This window comes from Triticum urartu, chromosome 5A (assembly GCF_056163025.1).
Source record: "Triticum urartu cultivar PI428250 chromosome 5A, HENAU_Tu73, whole genome shotgun sequence".
NCBI classification, from domain to species: Eukaryota; Viridiplantae; Streptophyta; class Magnoliopsida; order Poales; family Poaceae; genus Triticum; species Triticum urartu.
In genome coordinates this window covers 510,274,684-510,296,515 of record NC_141877.1, presented here as the reverse complement: position 1 = coordinate 510,296,515, position 21,832 = coordinate 510,274,684, and the positions used below count along the sequence as shown (strand labels likewise).

The window sequence follows — 21,832 nt, the reverse complement described above, 5'->3', positions numbered from 1 at the left end:
GTATCAGGTAAAGCCTAAGAAACAATCAAGTTGTCCATTCTCACCCATGAGGTAACATAAGCAAGGAAGAATTTGCAAATTGATGGTTTCAGATTGATATATAAGAAACTGAGACCCACAAGATTTATTGCTAGCACGAGACATCAGTTTACCTTGGACGGACCAGGAAGGAACTGGAGGTCCAATTTGACTGAGAATCGGTCATGCATGTCAAACAAATAACCTGCAAAAAGAAGCGTCATTGTTTATTTCAATCCCACAACCAAACAAGTGTCAATTTCATGCTATAACACTATCATATTTTGGATAGTGAGACACAAACAAAATAAAGGGATTATGCTAACTGTAGAAAGTCTGAAACCAATCATCTAGGGAACAAAGTGGATGCACAAAAATACTAAAAAAAGGAAAAATAGTAGTAGCATTACGAGGCATTTATCTCACTATTCAGGTAAAAGTTATCTGGCAGATGTTGGATATGAAATGAATAAATGCTACACTTATATTTGCAAGATGTGTGATATATAAACAATAGTAAACATGCAACCTACTGGAAGTGAAACATGGCAGAAAATAATACAGCAAAGGGATGTATTCTCTATTATGCATGCAGATTCTAGCATGTAAACTCTAGCTCGGTAAGAGCAGGAAAGTTATGCAAACAAACAATGAAACAATCAACAAGGGTTGACAACTGCCGTAAGTACTTATGTAAGAGTCAACCAGAGGATTGCACAAAGAATCGACGTCAAGAAACTAGGTGAACATCCAAAACCTGCTGCAATTATTACTACTTCAACTGTGAAGTTACACAAGATAAGACTGGGTAGGCTCAATCATGCCAGGACATTCCTCATAACCTACATTGACTAGCACAGTGATTTTTCTATTAAGCGCCAATGATTCGAGAGATTGGGGTTGAAAACGTAAGGAGAAGCCATAAAATGGAAAGATCCATTATATGTTACATTAACATTACTCATGGCCAGTGTAGTTGTACAAAATGATTGCCGTGTGAATCTGCAAAACCACACACCAGTGTGATGAGTTAGCAGCTAAACAGCTATATATTATAAGCATTGTATCCTATGCATAGAGGAACCGTATCTGAGCAGAAATAGACTCCCAAAAACATATTACTGTGCACGCAAATAAAACAAGCATTTCATGGATACATTGAGGGACGTTGCCATAAATGCCAAGGAAAATACTCAAATATAATCACAATGGTAAACTGACAGGGGAAATGTAAGGATGATATGGCAATGACATGAGTCAAACATACCGGTCTTTGTGTAGACAAACCAAACATCCATTTAACTACTATGTCATGCAATCTAATCCAATTCAATTCAAATTCATGGATAAATTTGAAAAACTTTGCAAGGTCAAATTGATGGGCAAATAGGTTCCTGTTTTTAGGGTCATGGCCAAATAATTTCCTCTGAACTAACGCACACCCAACATTTCTGCTTGAGTTGCACATTTGTACGGAGCAGTCGCAGTGTCGCACCATCTGAGAATAATTTTACAGAGCTAGTATCTCCCACTTTTGTTCTTTTTAGAATAAACATGGAAAGTTGCATCATTTTCTTAGGAGAAGAGCCAAAGCGGCTAAAACAACGTTTTTCGGCCTACTGTGCTAACCTGCGGGATTAGCAACCACAATTGGCAATTTCTATTGACAATTACGGTGACAGCTGACAAGAGAAGTACACAGAAACTAAGGGACGATTGCGGATTGCCTCAGCACCCTAGCGGCTGCTGCTTCACCCATGGTGCGGGTGCGGCCATGCGCCACGACGCTGCCTGTCGCTCCGCCTCCCAACCATCCTCCTACGCGGCGTGCTCTTGCCACCGCTGACCGCGAATACGATACCACGCCGCACCTGCCGCTGCCGCCGCCATCTCCCTCTCCGTCTCCTAGAGGGGCCCTCTGTGTGTGCCCGCCCGTCAGACAGCAGTGTCTCAGTGGGCTGTCCCAACTGGGCCTCCATAATGTACATCAAACACAATTAAGAGGACCACTACCAACCTCAAACACCATCACCATTAAGGCTCATCATCTTGCCATCTTCCTCCTCCGCTCGAATCCTCCCATGCCCCATTCTAAAAAAATGACTCCTTGTCGTTTCCTCCTTCCTCGCCGGCGGTGCGGTTGGACGGAGAGACCCCTACTATCTGCCACGGGCGGCGGGTACACACACCCGCCACCGATTAGGACACCGTACGGCACAACACAACCAAAAAGATCTTCACAATACCCAAGCATCCACCGGAAATCAGGACGCCTGGCGGGCAGTTCCGCGCATCCCTCCCCTGCCAATGCGAGCCTCGCCCGAAACCGCAAGGAATCCTACCACCCCAACCCCGTGCGGTGCCCACACACAAAGGAACAAGGATCAAGAGTCATGGCATATGGTTACTTGGTTGGCCAAAGTGTGATGGACACAATTGTGGCAATTTAGCTAAAAGAGCATGACAGGTGGGCTAGGTGACTAAGTGATTATGAACCGAACACAATCGATCTTGCCTGAGTAACCCAACAACAGAAAACATCATTGGACCGAACAGAACTTTGCTTATCTTCAAGATAAGCAGCTTAAAGACCACCAGGCACATGCCATGTCATGGCCCTTGTGTAATCCATAGTAAAACTATATTGACGTAATATGCCCACCAAACAGAAACCTTTTACTTTTGTAAAACATTGGTGATATGAAACCTTCAGTTGCTCATAACTGTATTGTATGGGCCACACAGATATATAAGTTACGGTACAAAATGACAAACTAGAGCATCTCATACAACATTTAACTTCAAAAAAACCAATTCTAGTTCTAATATAGGCTCCATCATAGTGTATCAGGTAAAGCCTAAGAAACAATCAAGTTGTCCATTCTCACCCATGAGGTAACATAAGCAAGGAAGAATTTGCAAATTGATGGTTTCAGATTGATATATAAGAAACTGAGACCCACAAGATTTATTGCTAGCACGAGACATCAGTTTACCTTGGACGGACCAGGAAGGAGCTGGAGGTCCAATTTGACTGAGAATCGGTCATGCATGTCAAACAAATAACCTGCAAAAAGAAGCGTCATTGTTTATTTCAATCCCACAACCAAACAAGTGTCAATTTCATGCTATAACACTATCATATTTTGGATAGTGAGACACAAACAAAATAAAGGGATTATGCTAACTGTAGAAAGTCTGAAACCAATCATCTAGGGAACAAAGTGGATGCACAAAAATACTAAAAAAGGAAAAATAGTAGTAGCAATACGAAGAACTTATCTCACTATTCAGGTAAAAGTTATCTGGTAGATGTTGGATATGAAATGAATAAATGCTACACTTATATTTGCAAGATGTGTGATATATAAACAATAGTAAACACGCAACCTACTGGAAGTGAAACATGGCAGAAAATAATACAGCAAAGGGATGTATTCTCTATTCTGCATGCAGATTCTAGCATGTAAACTCTAGCTCGGTAAGAGCAGGAAAGTTATGCTAACAAACAATGAAACAATCAACAAGGGTTGACAACTGCCGTAAGTACTTATGTAAGAGTCAACCAGAGGATTGCACAAAGAATCGAGGTCAAGAAACTAGGTGAACATCCAAAACCTACTGCAATTATTACTACTTCAACTGTGAAGTTACACAAGATAAGACTGGGTAGGCTCAATCATGCCAGGCCATTCCTCATAACCTACATTGACTAGCACAGTGATTTTTCTATTAAGCACCAAGGATTCGAGAGATTGGGGTTGAAAACGTAAGGAGAAGCCATAAAATGGAAAGATCCATTATATGTTACATTAACATTACTCATGGCCAGAGTAGTTGTACAAAATGATTGCCGTGTGAATCTGCAAAACCACACACCAGTGTGATGAGTTAGCAGCTAAACAGCTATATATTATAAGCATTGTATCCTATGCATAGAGGAACCGTATCTGAGCAGAAATAGACTCCCAAAAACATATTACAATGCACGCAAATAAAACAAGAATTTCATGGATACATTGAGGGACGTTGCCATAAATGCCAAGGAAAATACTCAAATATAATCACAATGGTAAACTGACAGGGGAAATGTAAGGATGATATGGCAATGACATGAATCAAACATACCGGTCTTTGTGTAGACAAACCAAACATTCATTTAAATACTATGTCATGCAATCTAATCCAATTCAATTCAAATTCATGGATAAATTTGAAAAACTTTGCAAGGTCAAATTGATGGGCAAATAGGTTCCTGTTTTTAGGGTCATGGCCAAATAATTTCCTCTGAACTAACGAACACCCAACATTTCTGCTTGAGTTGCACATTTGTACGGAGCAGTCGCAGTGTCGCACCATCTGAGAATAATTTTACAGAGCTAGTATCTCCCACTTTTGTTCTTTTTAGAATAAACATGGAAACTTGCATCATTTTCTTAGGAGAAGAGCCAAAGCGGCTGAAACAACGTTTTTCGGCCTACTGTGCTAACCTGCGGGATAAGCAACCACAATTGGCAATTTCTATTGACAATTACGGTGACAGCTGACAAGAGAAGTATACAGAAACTAAGGGACGATTGCGGCTTGCCTCAGCACCCTAGCGGCTGCTGCTTCACCCATGGTGCGGGTGCGGCCATGCGCCACGACGCTGCATGTCGCTCCGCCTCCCAACCATCCTCCTACGCGACGTGCTCTTGCCACCGCTGACCGCGAATACGATACCATGCCACACCTGCCGCTGTCGCCGCCATCTCCCTCTCCCTCTCCTAGAGGGGCCCTTTGTGTGCGCCCGCCCGTCAGACAGCAGTGTCTCAGTGGGCTGTCCCAACTGGGCCTCCATAATGTACATCAAACACAATTAAGAGGACCACTACCAACCTCAAACACCATCACCATTAAGGCTCATCATCTTGCCATCTTCCTTCTCCGCTCGAATCCTCCCATGCCCCATTCTAAAACAATGACTCCTTGCCGTTTCCTCCTTCCTCGCCGGCGGCGCGGTTGGACGGAGAGACCCCTACTATCTGCCACGGGCGGCGGGTACACACAACCGCCATCGATTAGGACACCGTACGGCACAACACAACCAAAAAGATCTTCATAATACCCAAGCATCCACCGGAAATCAGGACGCCTGGCGGGCAGTTCCGCGCATCCCTCCCCTGCCAACGCGAGCCTCGCCTGAATCCGCAAGGAATCCTACCACCCCAACCCCGTGCGGCGCCCACACACAAAGGAACATGGATCAAGAGTCATGGCATATGGTTACCTGGTTGGCCAAAGTGTGATGGACACAATTGTGGCAATTTAGCTAAAAGAGCATGACAGGTGGGCTAGGTGACTAAGTGATTATGAACCGAACACAATCGATCTTGCCTGAGTAACCCAACAACAGAAAACATCATTGGACCGAACAGAACTTTGATTATCTTCAAGATAAGCAGCTTAAAGACCACCAGGCACATGCCATGTCATGGCCCTTGTGTAATCCACAGTAAAACTATATTGACGTAATATGCCCACCAAACAGAAACCTTTTACTTTTGTAAAACATTGGTGATATGAAACCTTCAGTTGCTCATAACTGTATTGTATGGGCCACGCAGATACATGATAAGTTACGGTACAAAATGACAAACTAGAGCATCTCATACAACATTTAACTTTAAATAACCAATTCCAGTTCTAATATAGGCTCGTCATAGTGTATCTGGTAAAGCCTGAAAAACAATTTAATCAAGTTGTCCATTCCCACCCATGAGGTAACATAAGCAAGGAAGAATTTGCAAATTGATGGTTTCAGATTGATATATAAGAAACTGAGACCCACAAGGTTTATCGCCTAGCACGAGCCATCAGTTTACCTTGGACGGACCTGGAAGGAAGTGGAGGTCCAATTTGACTGAGTATCGGTCATGCATGTCAAACAAATAACCTGCAAAAAGAAGCGCCATTGTTTATTTCAAACCCACAACCAAACAGGTGTCAATTTCGTGCTATAACACTGACATATTTTGGGATAGTGAGACACAAACAAAATAAGGGATTATGCTAACTGTAGAAAGTATGAAATCAATCATCTAGGGGACAACGTTGATGCACTAAAATACTAAAAAAAAAGGAAAAATAGTAGTAGAAATACAAGGCACTTATCTCAATATTCAGGTAAAAGTTATCTGGCAGATGCTGGATATGAAATGAATAAATGCTACACTTATATTTGCAAGATGTGTGATATATAAACAATAGTTAACACGCAACCTACTGGAAGTGAAACATAGCAGAAAAGAATAGAGCAAAGGGATGTATTCTCTATTCTGCATGCAGATTCTAGCATGTAAACTCTAGCTCAGTAAGAACAGGAAAGTTATGCAAAGAAAAAATGAAACAATCAACAAGGGCTGACAACAGCTGTAAGTACTTATGTAAGAGTCACAACTTGGGAACACAACGATATTGATACAAAGGATGTGCAGACCAAAGCTCAAAAGAATTGGTAACGTAAGTATCAGGTATAGAATACTAGTAGAATGTAAGGGACACAGTTTCGGCTGACAATGATGTTATATTCACCTTGCAGAGACTTCATGGCAGAGAAGGCTTGGGCAGGAGTTTCAAAGTCAACATAAGCTATTACATGTCGATTATTATATCATGTGTTGACCAGCCTTACTGCACAGAACCCAGTAAAAGGGCGAAATATATCTAGAGAAGCAAGAGTCAAGTAGGTGAAGCACTAAATGGTGCAAGCTAAAACACAAAAGGAAAGACTGAGACACAAGATTGGTAAGAACATAAACATACAACATAGTTCCCTTATTAATAAAATGACAAATAAAGTGAAAATAATAATGGCAAAGGATACGTGCAAGTTCCCGTCTAATACAGTTGGGTGGGAAACCTTCAACATGTAGGGTGCTTGATGCGTCTAAAGGAAGATGTGGCTCATAAGAACCAACAGAAGGCATCTGTAAAGATGCACCAGGTCAAATAAAATAATCCACTACTTCACATTTACTGATGAAGCTGCTACTCTTAATGAGGAACAAGGAATTATTGTGTTACCTCATTGTTTATGTAAGGCCCATAAGGCAGTCCCGTTGATTCATTAAATCCAGCCATTTCCAGCTCAAAACCAGTCATTTGCGGTCCAAAAGGCATGTCTACAGAAGGGTGTAATAACTAAATTATATGCATGTATATGTTACTGGGAATGAATGAACTTCTAAAAGCCATTGAGCGCCACGTGACTCGTGATTGCTAACAATCAGGGCTAAAGGGGGACGGATCCCTCCCTTAACTGCCCACTGTTAGGTAGAAGTGAGACCACTCCACCAATAAACGCGGATAGCACCCAAGCAGATAGGTAGAAGTGGGACCGCTCCATGAATAAACATGGATAGCACCCAAGTGGAGTCCCCGTGGGGATTCAAACACAGATATGTAGGTTCAACAACCTGAACTCCTACCATTGGGCTAGCGCTCAGTTCTCAACTCATGATTGCTTGAAATTATTAATTGTACCTACCATTTAAAAAGCAAGCCCGATAAAAATAAACAGGACAGCATTAACTAAAGTGTGGATCTAACTATATCACATATATCAAGAAATGAACATCTGGAGAGGGGGAAAAGGCAATCTCGTTGTTACGGCATTACCAATGTGAAAGGGATTTAAATAAGTTTAAAAAATGACGAGCATTTCAACGTTTCAGTATCGTTTGCTAATGATGACCTCATTTGTCATCTATGAGGTTAAAATGGACATATGCACGCTGATTTTTCATAACACGCATTAATAGGACAGCATTAACTAAAGTGTGGATCTAACTATATCACAGATCAAGAAAGGGACATCTGGAGAGGGGGGAAAGGCAATCTCACTATTACAGCATTACCAATGTGAAAACGGTTGAAATAAGTTAAAAATGACGAGCATATCAATGTTTCAGTATCGTTTGCTAATGATGACCTCGTTTGTCATCTATGAGGTTGAAATGGACATATGCATGCTGATTTTTCAAAACACACGTTAACATGAGAGCATTAACTGAAGTGTGGATCTAACTATATCACATATCAAGAAAAGGGACAATCTGGAGAGGGGGAAAAGGCAATCTCACTGTTACAGCGTTACCAATGTGAAAAGGGTTTAAACAAGTTAAAAAATGAGGAGCATATCATCTACGAGGTTGAAATGGACATATGCACGCTGATTTTTCATAACAAGCATTAAAGATATTCACACGCATTGATAAATGTAGGGGACTTTGTGAGATGACAAAAATCTAAGCTGCCAACTGAAGAGATGGTGATTTATTAAACCTATCATGCAGCTCAGAAATGACAACAAATATACAACTAATGCCCAAATGGCAATTAGTCATACTCAATAAAATATTGGAAGGGTACTAATAGGAAAGAGGAACTAGCTTTATGAAACTATTAATTGCTGCGTCAAAAGTAAGGGTGCGACCGTGCTACGATGCAGCAGCATGCAAAACCTAAGCTAGATCGACCAGATTGACATAAGCACTCTTGACCAATTCAAGTTTTTAAAGATTTATAATATATTTGGTCATATGATGTCCATTTCAAAGCTCTTTAGAACAATAGTAGAAATATGTGCTGTCGGTTTTGCGCCAATGTTTTTAACATAGCAAAAGTTGGGCAACACTTAATCCACATGACAAAATGCTACCAACACCATAGAGAGAAAAATCCCAGAACTGTATCCTATAACTATCCTACTTATGTTCTCAATTCTCATTAACAAATCCAAACCTTCAGTCTAGAAACCTGATGCCGTGATGCTTAAAAACAGGTGCAATCTAACAATCAACAACATCTTGATTATCGATGTTGAACCATGCATAAGAGAAACAATCGCAGCGTTGACCATTAAGCTTCCCAGAAAAAATCAAAGATATGTCTGTAGCCATATGCTTTTTACATAGACATAACCAAAAGCCTAACCGTACATATGGCCAACAAACAGACAATTGTATAAGCTACCAACATAATAGTAATAATAATAATAATAATAATAATAATAATAATAATAATAATAATAATAATAATAAACTATTGTATAAACTACAACCATAAGCATCAACAAAATCTACTCGATAAACTACAACCATAAGCATCAAAAAATCTGATAAGGTTGCATTTCTCTTTGCTAAACTTTTATATGAATCTGCAGGAACAAAACAAAGAATTAATCTAACAGAGGCAGAGCATTAAGCAGTAAGCACAAACCAAAGTAGTCACTATGGTGACGCTTGAGAGGAGGGGGGCCAGCTGGCAAAGGCGGCTGTGCCACCATGTGTACGGCATGTGGGTGATGCAGCGCCGCCACCGGTGGAGGTCTGGCACACAACAGCGGCTGGCCCATCATGTAATCGGCATGTGGAGGCTGCTGCACCGTCATTGGTGAAGCGACATCATAGAAGGATGGAGGTGCCATCATGGATGGAGGACCCCCGGGGAAAGGCAGAGGTGCCATCACAGGTCTGCCTTGTAGGGGCACGGTCATGAGCAGCTCCCGCAGGGGCATCGGCACCACCGTGTTTGCCCGTTGCATCACCGGGGGTCCTTGCAGGGGCGTCGGAGCCATCATGTTCACGCCCTGGACCGTCTTCATCACAGGCGCGCCTTGTGGCGGCGGCGGCGGCGGGGGCGGCAGCACCGTCAAAGACCCTTGCTCGGTTGGGAGGGCCCCAGAGCGCCATACAACCCGCCGCCGCCGCCGCGCTGGCCTGGTGGACCGGGTTGGCGGCGAGCACCGGAGAGTTGGGGTTGGCCACGGCAGCCTGGTGGACCGGGTCGGCGGCGGGCGCGGGCGAGTTGGGGGCGGCGATGGAATCCTGGTGGACCGGATGTGCGGCGGACGCAGATGAATTGCGAGCGGCCATCTCTGGCGGCTGGTGGCGGAGAGAGCAGGACGTGCCGGATCTACTTGCCGGAGTGGGTTAGGGTTTTGGGGGCCGGCGGCGGGTGCGAGTCGGAGGAGGCGCGGGCTAGGGCTAGGAAAACGAGGCATCCTTATATACGACGGCGCGCGCTCCGGGTTGCCGATTTTGGCATCCGGCCGTGGCATCGGGGTCGCCGTTGAGGAAGGAAACGCGGAGACGGCGATGTGCCTGGCGAGTGTTGAGCGCGCGGTGGCGGCAGTGCAAAATGGGTGCGAGGGTTTCGCGTGCTGGGCCTGGGTGGGTTTCTGGTGCAAACTCTGTGGGCCCATAGTGCAGGTTTTCGACTGTCCATGGCACAGAATTGGATACCGACCCCTCACAAAAACAGAATTGGATACCGAGGTCCAAACCCCGCCCACTCATGTATACCAAGGGAGCTCATCGACTGTGCTACGGCGTCATGGAGGGAGGAACTTGTTCGCTCGATTTTTTACCCCTTTTGACGCACTAGTAAACATGCACGTGCAAGGCACGTTTCAAACTTAAACTAAGTATCATAAGTATATATAAACAAAACATGAAATATTCTGAAAATATATGGTCAAATAAATACAGTGTTGCAATCATTGTGGATTTATGGTCGCGTTGCTGGACAATAACGAATGTTGTTTCACACATTCGGTGTTCTTATAGGTTGTAAGATAATATCAAATCTACCAATCCTTCCATCACAAAATCTACTGATTTTGCAGACGCATTTTCCTTTTCCTTCCATGGAGCCCTAGCGTTTCATGATTGAATTGTCAGCTATATAAGAATTATATAGACATGACAGTCCATCAGCTACGTAGAATGGCCTCCGTGAGCATCACTCATACCCAAATTGGCTGGCACAAATCTCAAAGAAAAAAAATTGGCTAGCACAAGTGGGGTCAAAACTGCAGCTTCTGCACCGCCTTCTACCTCCTTGAAACGAATAAGTGTATTCAAATAGATGATCGCCTTGCCATCCAGTGTTTGAACTCGCCTAGTGATGACATGTTTATTTTATCGCTCTACCCCCACAAGAGTCAAATGAGGCATACTGTTCATAGTTGCAGTTTGTCCGACAACCTGAAAATTTCAGCAAAGTACTTAATCGTAGAGCTGCATTTTCAACAATTTAGTTGCAATTCACTTTTCTTAAGTGGCCAAGACTGTTAATTTATAGACAACCTGAAAGTGTTCAGAAGTTTCATACATCCTCATGCTCTATGCCCAAATGTATATTGATAATTCAACCAGTTCCCGCTATCATTGAGTTACTACTTAAGCACCAAAAGGAGTCCCATTTCCACCTTCAATCAAATCAGCATACAGGGCTTGAAACTAAGATAGCTGGAAATCCTAGTATTAGGACCAGACGTTAACTTATTAGCAATGTAAGTAGTATCCCAGATAGTACTTGAACTCTCCATGCCTCCCAACCAGTGCAACTCCTTTTGTTTCATTGCCTGCAGTGTTAAAGGACATTGATGTGAATTCGACTGAGCTCATGCATTGGTTCAAATGGATCAACATGTAGACTTGCAGTGCATGACAAGCCTCTAGAATCCAAACGTTATGAAACCAATTTATCTATTTTTTAAGCTTGTCTGAATAGTCATTTTACTAAAAATGTGAAGAAAATAAAAAATGGATAAAATTTTGACGACACTCACCACATCCAGTTTCCATGAATAACCGTGAAGCCAAAGATGTTGATCAGCAATTGCATCTAAAATGTAGCACACACATAAAGCAAAATAATTAGTATTTTGCATCTTGGGGCATCATTAGTAAGCAAAGCAAAAGGATGGACTAAGCAAGTCTTCACAATCTAAGCTGTGGGGGAGCATGAACCAGATATTAGGAGGGGCCAAAATGAGTGTATGACATAAAAAAGGCTAGGGTGATCAGAGACGCCAGAGGGTTAGTAGAACGATTAGCAGAAATATAAGCATATTTGGTAAAATTTCCTCTAGGAAGGGAGGTGGGGGCAAGGACCAGTAGTGTCCCGCCTATGCTCCAGTACTGCATCCAAGGTTATCCCTTTGTACATTTCACTGAACTATTCTGCAAAACATGAAGGACGAATATTTTATCAGCATAATTGCTATAAAAGAAAGATTTTGTACACACAATTCCATTGTTCCGCTAGTAAAGGTATCTTAAGTGATAGGAATTTGATTATATTTTTCTTAGAATGCACATCATCATGGTGAGTCCTGGATTTGCTGCACTCCCTCAATGCAAGCTGTACAAATACAAAATGGCACGGGATTCTAGAAAAATAAAGGGGGTGTTGAACAATCTGAACATACACTCATACACATATGCGCAGTAAAGTTATACAAAACAAATAATTTTTTTATTATCTACATCTTCTTAGTTAGATATATAAGAGAATACCATCACAAGTACTTGAGAACCTCGAGATTCAACCTGACATCATCCAAGCTCCTGATTTGGCTGTACAAAAGTCAACAGAAATGAGCTAAACAAGAAACCGAGCAAAGCTTTAAAGTGCAAACAACTACTTATGGTTCTCCCCTTTCTGAATAAATTAACCAACTATGCACCGTAATTATTCCGAAATTTGACTGCTATTTTTATATCTGATACTAAAAAATCATTTAGAAATAGAACAATACTGATACTTTAGATTTCCAAACAGTCATAAAGGAAAGATTTTTAAACACCCATACTATATTTATTCTATGTTCACACTGAAATTGTGGTGGTTCTTGAAATTGCTTGTCATCTGGGGGGTCACAAAACAGCAACACAGATTCATACCTTTTCAAAATTATATGTGTGCTAGAAATTTGTGCCTTCTAAATAATGCATCTGACAAGAACATAAAATTGGGTTCACTTACAGGGGGTAAATTGGTTGTATTTGGACAGCAGCAGGAAAAGACTTGCACTCTTCTGAAAAAATCTAAGCATGTTTCTCTGCAATGGAATCTACAAGTTGTACATCCTTTCTAACTGCTCATCAACGACACTGCGAGGGAGCAATTTGTCAGGTAATGTATGGCAATGGAATCTACAAGTTGTACATCCTTTCTAACTGCTCATCAACGACACTGTGAGGGAGCAATTTGTCAGGTAATGTATGTGTCAGATGCTCCAACACTGAGGTTAAAACATCATCTAATACTTTCTGTACAATGAAGTACATTTTGCATCAAAAACCTTTTCTGCTAACAATGCTGGAAAATGTTTAACAGAAAATAGCTACCGATTATGAGAATCTGACTAATGGTTTTGTATAATCAGCATAGAGAAATTATACTACAAAGAGTGAAGTGTTAAACCAACCTCCACTCTAGGTTGTCGGTATAGCAGCTAGCTTCCACCAAGTTAACAATTAGACGGAGAAGCTCCAACTGCCTGCCTCTGGCATGCAACACCACAAAAGATGGCGCCCGCTGAATCTGAGTTTGCAATTCTCGTCACACAGCAGATATGTAACAAAATCTAACACTAAAGAAAAGTAAGCCTCAAAGAACAAAGAGTTGCATTCCTCTCAACTGAATCGCTTTGCATGATACCGAGAAAATTCACAATCTCTGCCAAGTCTGCAGAACCCCAACCATCAGCACCAGGTACAAGCAAGCATTCCTAATCCAGTACGATGAAAAGGGTGGACCAAGAACCGTACGTTAGATCCTACTGTTGTCCTCGTCGCCGTTGAGGCTGTCCGAACCAAGAAGTGTGAGAGGATAGGCAATTAGCTAGGCGAGCGAGATTGATTGGGGCAGGTATTACATGGCCGGTGTTGCCGTTGCTGAAGACGTTGCTGCAAGTACGGTCGCGGTGGATGATGCAGGGGTCGCGGGTGTGGAGGTGGTCAAGGCCCTCAAGGAGCGCCCACTTCTTGAGCGCTTTGACGGAGACGTGCTTGTGGCGGTCGAAATACTCGCGAAGGCTCGCCGAGTTGCAGACCTCGGTGATGAAGTTCAGCACGCCAGCGTCGTGGTCGAGCCAGACCTCGTGGAAGCCTATGATGTGGTCACGATGGAGGGAGCGGAGAAGGCGCACCTCGGCATGGCGGCGGTCGACCATGGCGGGGTCCAGCGCGCGCAGGCGCACCCGGTTCCACGCCACCTCGATGCACTCCTCCTGGTCGAACCTTCTTGACGGAGCCCATCCCGGCATGGCCGCGTACCGCCCGAACCGCCCGGTCGGGTCCACCTCCTGAAACGCCTCCTCGTTGCTGCTGTTCCTCCTGCCGTCGATGACGGGGTGGTGCTGCTGCTACGGTGGCGCGGCCACGGTGGATTTGGGGGCATGTGAAACGGGCGGGTGGGCGAGGGCGGAGCAGAGCTGAGACCGCAATTTGGGAAGGTTGGGACACGCTAATTGGGGATGGGATTAGAGGTGAGAGGTTAGCGCTAATTGAGGGTGGGATTATGTCGTTGCCAAACCAATCTTTCCTCCGCTCGCTAGTGGCAGAGTTTTCGTCCGCCCAGAATAAAATGCTAAGTGTACTTTTGATGTGGGTTTGTGTAATCTTGACCGTTAGATCAAATTATGTTATCTGATCGGGAGGCTGTAATTTCTCCGTGTTGTTCTGTGTAGCTTAGGCTGGGTGCACGTAGCGATGAATATGTTTGCTTGTTTAATAGTAGTAGAGATAAGCTATACTCAGAATTCCACTATGCACTAGTAGAATCTCAGACTTTTGGGCGCGGAACAAAAAATATCGAGGCATATGTATAGTCCGCTCGGCCTACCGTATGATTGTGAGAACAAAACTTAACATAGAAGAATGGCTTGAAGAAAGGGAAGGCTCATCTCACACTACTTCAGAAAACAGTGAGTGGAATTCGATATGGAATGTTTAGGTTCCATCGAAACTTCAAGTGTTCATTTGGTGACTAGCGCGGCACTCAATTCCATCTGGCGAAGTGCTTCATCGCAGGAACATGGCTACCGCAGGAGCATGAGCTCCATGCGGGGCGCATGATACCTGGCGGCATGCTGTTTTAAGTTGTCAGCATGTCCCGTTGTACCTAGGCCCTACCTTTGGACCTAGTGGTCGAACAGTTGAGTATGAACCAGGAGGAGAATGCAAGACATTGTATCTTCACCATGCATGCCACTCTTCAGACTAACGATTTTGTTCGGCTTGTGGTCACATTATGGGTGATCTCGGGGGCTCGAAGGTAAGCTCGACATAAGGTATATTTCAATGCCCCCATGCTATCAATGGTTTCATCACATCTTACTTGGAGGAAATTCAAAGGTTGGCAAACCCTACCCGAACTGCTTCTACTTGGGTTGCACCAGCTAATAACAGGTGGTTATCCTCTCTAGTAAGCTTTTCGAAAGTGAACGTTGATGCCGCAGTGGGACAGAGTGGAACTCATGGGGCAGTGGCGGCAATGAGCACACATTAAAATGGGGTGTTCCAAGGAGCCTCGACAATTGTCTTCCCTACTATATTTCAGACCCAACTACACTTGAAGCTATGGTGGTGAGAGAGGCATTGGCTCTTTCAGAGGATCTTTACAATCAACGCATACATGTGGCCTCCTATTGCAAGATTGTGGTGGACGAAGTCAGGAGTGGAAGTTGCGCACAATATGGTGCAATCATTGGGGAAATCAAATAACGTGCTAGTCCATGAATTTAGGAGCTCAAACTATGAAGCTCACTGTCCAGCGAAGCATGCATTAACTTTAGGGGTTGGCCGTCATGTTTGGTTAGGTTAGCCCAGTAAATTTCCTTTCATCCTTGTAAACGTTGTGATTCCGCGAGATTTTCTCAAAAAAATCAACTTGTCTAAAAAAAGTAGATTTGGCTTTAAAAAGTAAAATTGTCTCAAAAATAGAAAAGTAGATTGAACGTCGGTCATGATCTGGTGGGTTTTTTCCAACACGTTACAATCTCATATTTGTTTGCTCCAAGCATACAATGATCTGCTGCTCTAGGTGTCAGCTTCAAATGTTGCATTCATGTTGCAATTTGCTTTTTGCGTTGATGCAAGCATTGGCTTGTATGTTGAATACGTGCACCAATAGAGATTTGTGAACTTTTGGCTTTTCATAAGACAGGATGAAACCTCTCGGTGGGACTGAACAATGATGACCTAAGCACTTTCACACTTCGGTGTCACCAATTGAAACCACTTGAAAATTTCGATTGAATTTCAATTGGCAATAGAAAGTTGGCAAGTGCTCTTCGGTGGGACCGAAGGGCCATCTCGGTGAGACCGAGGCGCTATGGTTTAAAAAGTGTATCTTGGTGCGTCCGGCTATATGTGTTTTTGTGGGACCGAGAATGACTTTAGGTTTAGGACATAGATGAATGTGAGGGTGTGAAGTGTGATTGAGGATTTTGGAGCAATATCTCTAAGCACTTAAGCAATTACACCATAATAATCCTACATCTATGTAAGGCTTACAAAGACTAACGTAACCCTCCTAACTAATTAATTTTGCCCCCTGATTTTCAGGTGGGTGGGGCCCCTTCCTCCCCCTTCTCCAACACTGATTACCCACGTTACACTTTACATAAAACACGTAACATTTTTTACTTAAGTGTAGCATTGCCCATTACATCATGATCAAAACCTCATCCCCTTTTAATAATATTGGCTTTTCTATGGACTCAATGTGATCTTGGATCACTAACCCATAAATTTAGAGTCTTGAAGTTTTGTCAATATCATTCCTTAGCATTTTGTTGGTCCACATTCACATCACATTGCCATACCTAAATTGAACTTTCCTGAAATATTCTTTGAGTAGGCATTAGTTCAGTGATGTTGTTATGAATTACCAAAATCATCCGGGGATTAGTTGCACTTTCACTTGCGACCCGCGCCGCCGCGCACCACCTCAATGGCGCCATACACATGAACGAGGCACCACATCTAGCCACCTCACGCCTTAGAGCCTGTGATGGCGAGACGATGAAGGCTTGGGTGGAAAGGTGTGGCAACGATAGAGTTTTCGCCCCTGAGTCGGTAGGGAGAGAGACACGGGTGGGGGGGAGGACATCAATTAGTGCATGTTACACGGACAAAATGATAAGAGGACAACATATAGACAAAAGCAACCCCCTTGTGGTTCCCTCCTCATTTTGTACCACCATGGATCATTGTTTATGTTCTTCGAGAGTAGGGATTGTTTTTTAGCTCCAAATCTAGCTCACCCAATTACATGAGAGAGACCTGCCACTTCTGAACCTTTACAGTTCAGCTAAAGAACTCTAATGTTCAAACATTCTCTTCGACACCCTCTCGATGGACAGAAACAACCGCGTTGTTGAACTTGAGCAACCTTTTGGCCCTGCACAACCTCATGACGCCATGCCAACCGACACCAAGCGCTAACAGCCCAGCAGCAACGCCGGACACCCTCCACCCGGCCACCACACAGACATAGGCCAGGAAAGCCGACGGCACGACACACATGGCCACAAGCACATGCAACAATAGTGGCACACGGTAGGGGCACTTCAGCATCAGGTGCTTGGCACGGAGCCAGAAGGAGGTGGACTCGAGCAACATGCCAAAGCTATATAGGAAGTTGGCGACATAATCGAAGCCAAGGAAGGAGATGGCGATCATGACAACGGTCGTTGCAGCGATGGCGACCCACGGGGTCCCGGTGTAGGAGGTGCGGCGAGCAAAAACAGCAGGGAGGAGGCTGAGTTCCGCCATCCCGAAGAGCTAGAATGAGCCACTGCTCATCTGGGCTTTAAACATGCCGATGGAGGAGATCGCCACGCCGCCCCCTTCCAATACTTGAGCCATGGGCCCCCTATGATGCCTGCCAGAATAGACAAAATTATATTTCCTTTGAAAGAGCAAAAAAAAGATAGTCAGATCATAAACTGCCATGGTTGTATTCAGCCCGGCTTGATTCTAGAACAAGCATCTCTACAGTTTTATTATGTCCCCTAGAATAACATATCTACGGTTTTATGTCTCAAGAAGGCATTAAAATATTGGTTCGCTAATACTAAGTTGCCCGAGTTTTTTCTTATGTCTCCAAAAAAAGGGCAACAAGGTGGAAATGTATGTGGTGCACTTTTCACTAAACTAAACTCAAATAGTACAAAGTTGTACTAAAGCAGTATCAATTAATATTGATCGGAGGGAGTATCACATTTTAGAATTGCAGGCATAGAAAACCCTAGTCAACTTTGATATAGAATCCAATACTCCAAAGTGGAATTACATGCAAAATCCATATATCGCCCTCTTTGCACTCACTCTTCAAAGTATGATATTTTTAAAATATATTAAATAGTGTTCGTCGTGATTTAACATATACACTTGCAACATTTGGTGGAACAACATACTACGTGTCTCAGATGGAAAAACAATAAACCTAGAATTTGAGTAGTCAATATATATAAGTTATTCAGGCACGCAAAATAAGTGTTTTTACTATGCAAGTGTACATTTTATATCATGGGAACATCGATGAAACTTTGCAAAATTAACATCTTTTTGGAGTAAAGCAAAGAGAAGAAACTATGGATTTTGTGTAAAACCCTCTGCAAACTCCGAGAGCATATATTTCATACATTTTTTGCATAAACCCATTAATATAAAATAGTATAATCACTAAAGTTAAGCTAGATGCACATCATAAAAGTAGAATTTCCCTGATTAGCAATTTCACAGAAGAAAAACATGTTTCAGAAATGTGACGTTTACCCTCGTGTAAGGAGACCGTTGTATAAGCCCAACAATATCGACCAAGAAAAAAACTAGGCACACATACAAAGGAATATGAGCGGCGGCAGCAAGTATATATATATTTATTTGCAAGGAGGCAGCAGTAAGTATATTGATACATAGATATCGTATGTTTTTGTTTCTAATGCATAAGATAGATGATTGCTATTACCTTCGTCTCAAGATATAAGACGTTTGTGCCGGCACATGATAAAAAACAAAGGAAGCAAAGGAGAATGAGAACAAACAAAATGATGAAAAACTTTTGCCCCACAATGATAAGAACAACCTGTAATAATTCTGATACTAAGCGGCATTTGTACGTGCCTGCGGCGTCGACCAAGTAGCCATTGACCCAGGTATCCGGCGGTGCGTCCGTGGCGCCGGTGGTGGCCATAAGCGGCAGCAGGTAACTGATAGCGATCAGAACAACCGCTACTGCCAGCGCCCGGGGGAACGTCCGCTCCGGCCGCTCCACCTTGCCGGCCATGGTGCTTGCGCTATCACACTAGTCGAGGTTCCAGAACATTATGGGACGGGGGGAGTACATGGCAGTTCCTACTGTGGGTTTTTTGAACTTCTCAAAGGCTTTCAACTTATGAACGATTTCTTTCTGCTTGGGACTGAGTTTCAAGAAGACACTGAAGTCTACTAGGCCAGGTAGTTTATCCAAGATATCACCCTTGCAGTAGTGAAGCACGTATTTTGTTAGTTCTCTGAGACTTCTAATAACATGTGCTTTCCTCGTGAAGTTACCGTCATTGCAGCAGGGTCTCTTTGACTGACTTGGTGAATTTATCAGTGACTCCTTTTGAAATCCTGCGAGCTGATATTGATACTTGACTCATTATACAGTCAAGATGATACTATCTTGAAAAACTTTGGGCGTACAAGGTTCAAGATGTTGAACACTTCTGCGACGTGATTCTGAGAAAGTGTATCAGATAGGACTAACGTGGAGTATGTACTCTGCGTAGTGATTCTAGCACATTAGTCGACTCATTCTGAGCTGTATGGCCCTCATCCATTATAAGTAGGTTACGGAACATAAGCAACATGTCCCAGCCAGCATGAAGCTGCAACGGTGCCACCCCCATCACTGTCAATGATCCAAGAAAACCGAGTGTATCCAACCATGAGGATACTCCTATTGGCTTGCCAAGAGTTAAGGATTTCCAACTGATTGGCTTTGCCACCGTTGAAATTCCCTTTTCCATGTACCTAATATGCCTTTAGGAAGTACAACAGGAGGCCTTCCAGAGGGATACTTTGCCACGAAGCTCTGAATGAAACTAATCAGCATAAATGTTTTCCCCGAACCAGGGGCATGAGCTAGAATGGTACCTCCTGGTTTGTCAGAGACTAAATTTTTAAACAGAAAGTGGAAACCTGCCAACTGATGTGCTCTCATCTACTTTCATGTCTTGGATGAATAGAAATGTCTAACGCAATGAGTTCTTCAGCGACTCTAACATCACTAATGACAATATCATCATAATCCTTTGAGCGCATTTCACAAAAATATGATCTTGACCTTGATGCCTGACATGAGGTAAACACAATGTTAATTGATTGTTCCAATGATACATTTAAATTTCATGAATACCATGTAAAATAATGAAAATAATGATAACCAAAGTTCCGTATTTGTTACTAAACCCATGTCTTGCACAATGTAGCCACTAGCCAGGCCACATCATCTATCTATCTATTTATTTATATTGAAAGCAAAAGACGGTAGAAATAGAAAGGTAGACTTGAAGTTCTCACAAAAATGCAAAACATCCCACCGTTTGTTGAACATACCAGCTTATTTATCAATTTTTGGCACAAACTGTTCCGTTTCGAAAAGAAAGGAAAATTTCGAGCACAAACTGCATGTTCCACATCCTACCATTGTTAATTCTCACATACCTGTCATTTTTATAATGCATGGCAACAACACACCTAAAAAAAATGGTGCTTCCACTTTTAGGAGAAGCAACATACACAAAAGTCATCTATTCTTGACGATTTCTTCGACAACACTAGCTCACAAGGGACGTAGGCAGTGATAGCCAAATAAAGAATTCTTTTGGACAACTGTGACTGTAGAGGGATCACGATCTGATATAGCCATTATTCCATAATATCTAAAAACATGAGTGATGGAATCCAATAACGTGTATTTCAACATGTAAAGACAATGCAAGCATCTTGACACTCTAGTTAGTGTCGCCCAATCCTTCTCTTCAACCAGAAATATAAACTAAATGTATATTGCATATACACAGGCAAAACATGGTAAGCATTGGACTAACTAAACTGTAGTACAGTCCTTAGATGTAGAAAAGGTTGTTTTAATTAGATCCATAAATTCCATACAGAAGGGTCCTAGTTCAATGTAGTCAACATTTGAATGGCAAAAGCAAGAACACTTTAGTGGTTGTACCAACTGTCAAGATGGCATACTAATACCCTATTATTTACCATCGCAAATTAAAAGAAGCTGTTCAAATGTTTAATATGTACTAAAATCTCCAGGTCTTCAAAGCTACATGTTGAAATAAGCACATGACATGACCGGTGCAGAGAATATGTTAGGGGGGTCCATACAAGGAATGAGGGGATAAATAGCTATGTGTAGGAAGAATCCAACTACTATAATTAGAGTGTATAGTACAAATACATGATACTAAAAGAATACATTTAGTTTTCTTTTTGTGTCATACATGCACGAAAAGTGGGAAAAAAAACTCGCTAGAAGGAGGGCTTGATCCTCCGACCTTGTGGTTAAGGGCCACACACTCTAGCCAACTAAGCTATTCCAGCTATTTTGATACAAAAAATATTTAACTGTACATATAAAAGCTACGTGATCTCTTCCATGGCAAATTCCATCTCAAGTGATTGCAAAAGGCATCAATTTTCCAAATATTGATGTCAATCCATGAGACTGGAGACAGGCATGATACATCACCAAACCCTCTGCAGCACCTGGATCCGACGAGTTTTGGTCGCGAACTCGCGCGCGCCATGGTGGAGCGTCAGGGTCGCGCCTGCGGGGAGGCCCTGGTCGCGCGTGCTGTCACGGAGCGCCATGGTCGCGCCTGTGTTCACGGCGCCCGTCGGGAAACCCTGGCCGCGCGTGCCGTCAGGGGCGCCATGGACACACCCGTGCTCGCCGCGAGAGC

General features: G+C 43.0%; 1 non-coding gene and 3 pseudogenes across 2 annotated transcripts; all 4 read right to left on the bottom strand.

The window, feature by feature from the left end:
* Positions 1-5,717: 5,717 nt before the first annotated feature.
* Positions 5,718-7,161, bottom strand: LOC125510228 (RNA-binding protein 1-like; annotated as a pseudogene).
* A 3,339-nt stretch (positions 7,162-10,500) lies between these two features.
* On the bottom strand, positions 10,501-14,329 carry LOC125510226 (putative serine/threonine-protein kinase WNK5; annotated as a pseudogene). The gene is made up of 6 exons (XR_007284529.2): positions 13,730-14,329; positions 12,835-13,582; positions 12,366-12,425; positions 11,636-12,029; positions 11,151-11,428; positions 10,501-11,048 (listed from the first exon to the last, which is right to left on the bottom strand). The product of XR_007284529.2 is annotated as a putative serine/threonine-protein kinase WNK5 (transcript).
* A 2,857-nt stretch (positions 14,330-17,186) lies between these two features.
* On the bottom strand, positions 17,187-17,726 carry LOC147972347 (putative polyamine transporter At3g13620 pseudogene; annotated as a pseudogene).
* A 3,670-nt stretch (positions 17,727-21,396) lies between these two features.
* TRNAK-CUU (transfer RNA lysine (anticodon CUU)) lies at positions 21,397-21,470 on the bottom strand. The gene has a single exon. It is a non-coding gene; the product is annotated as a tRNA-Lys (tRNA).
* Between the last annotated feature and the right edge of the window lie 362 nt (positions 21,471-21,832).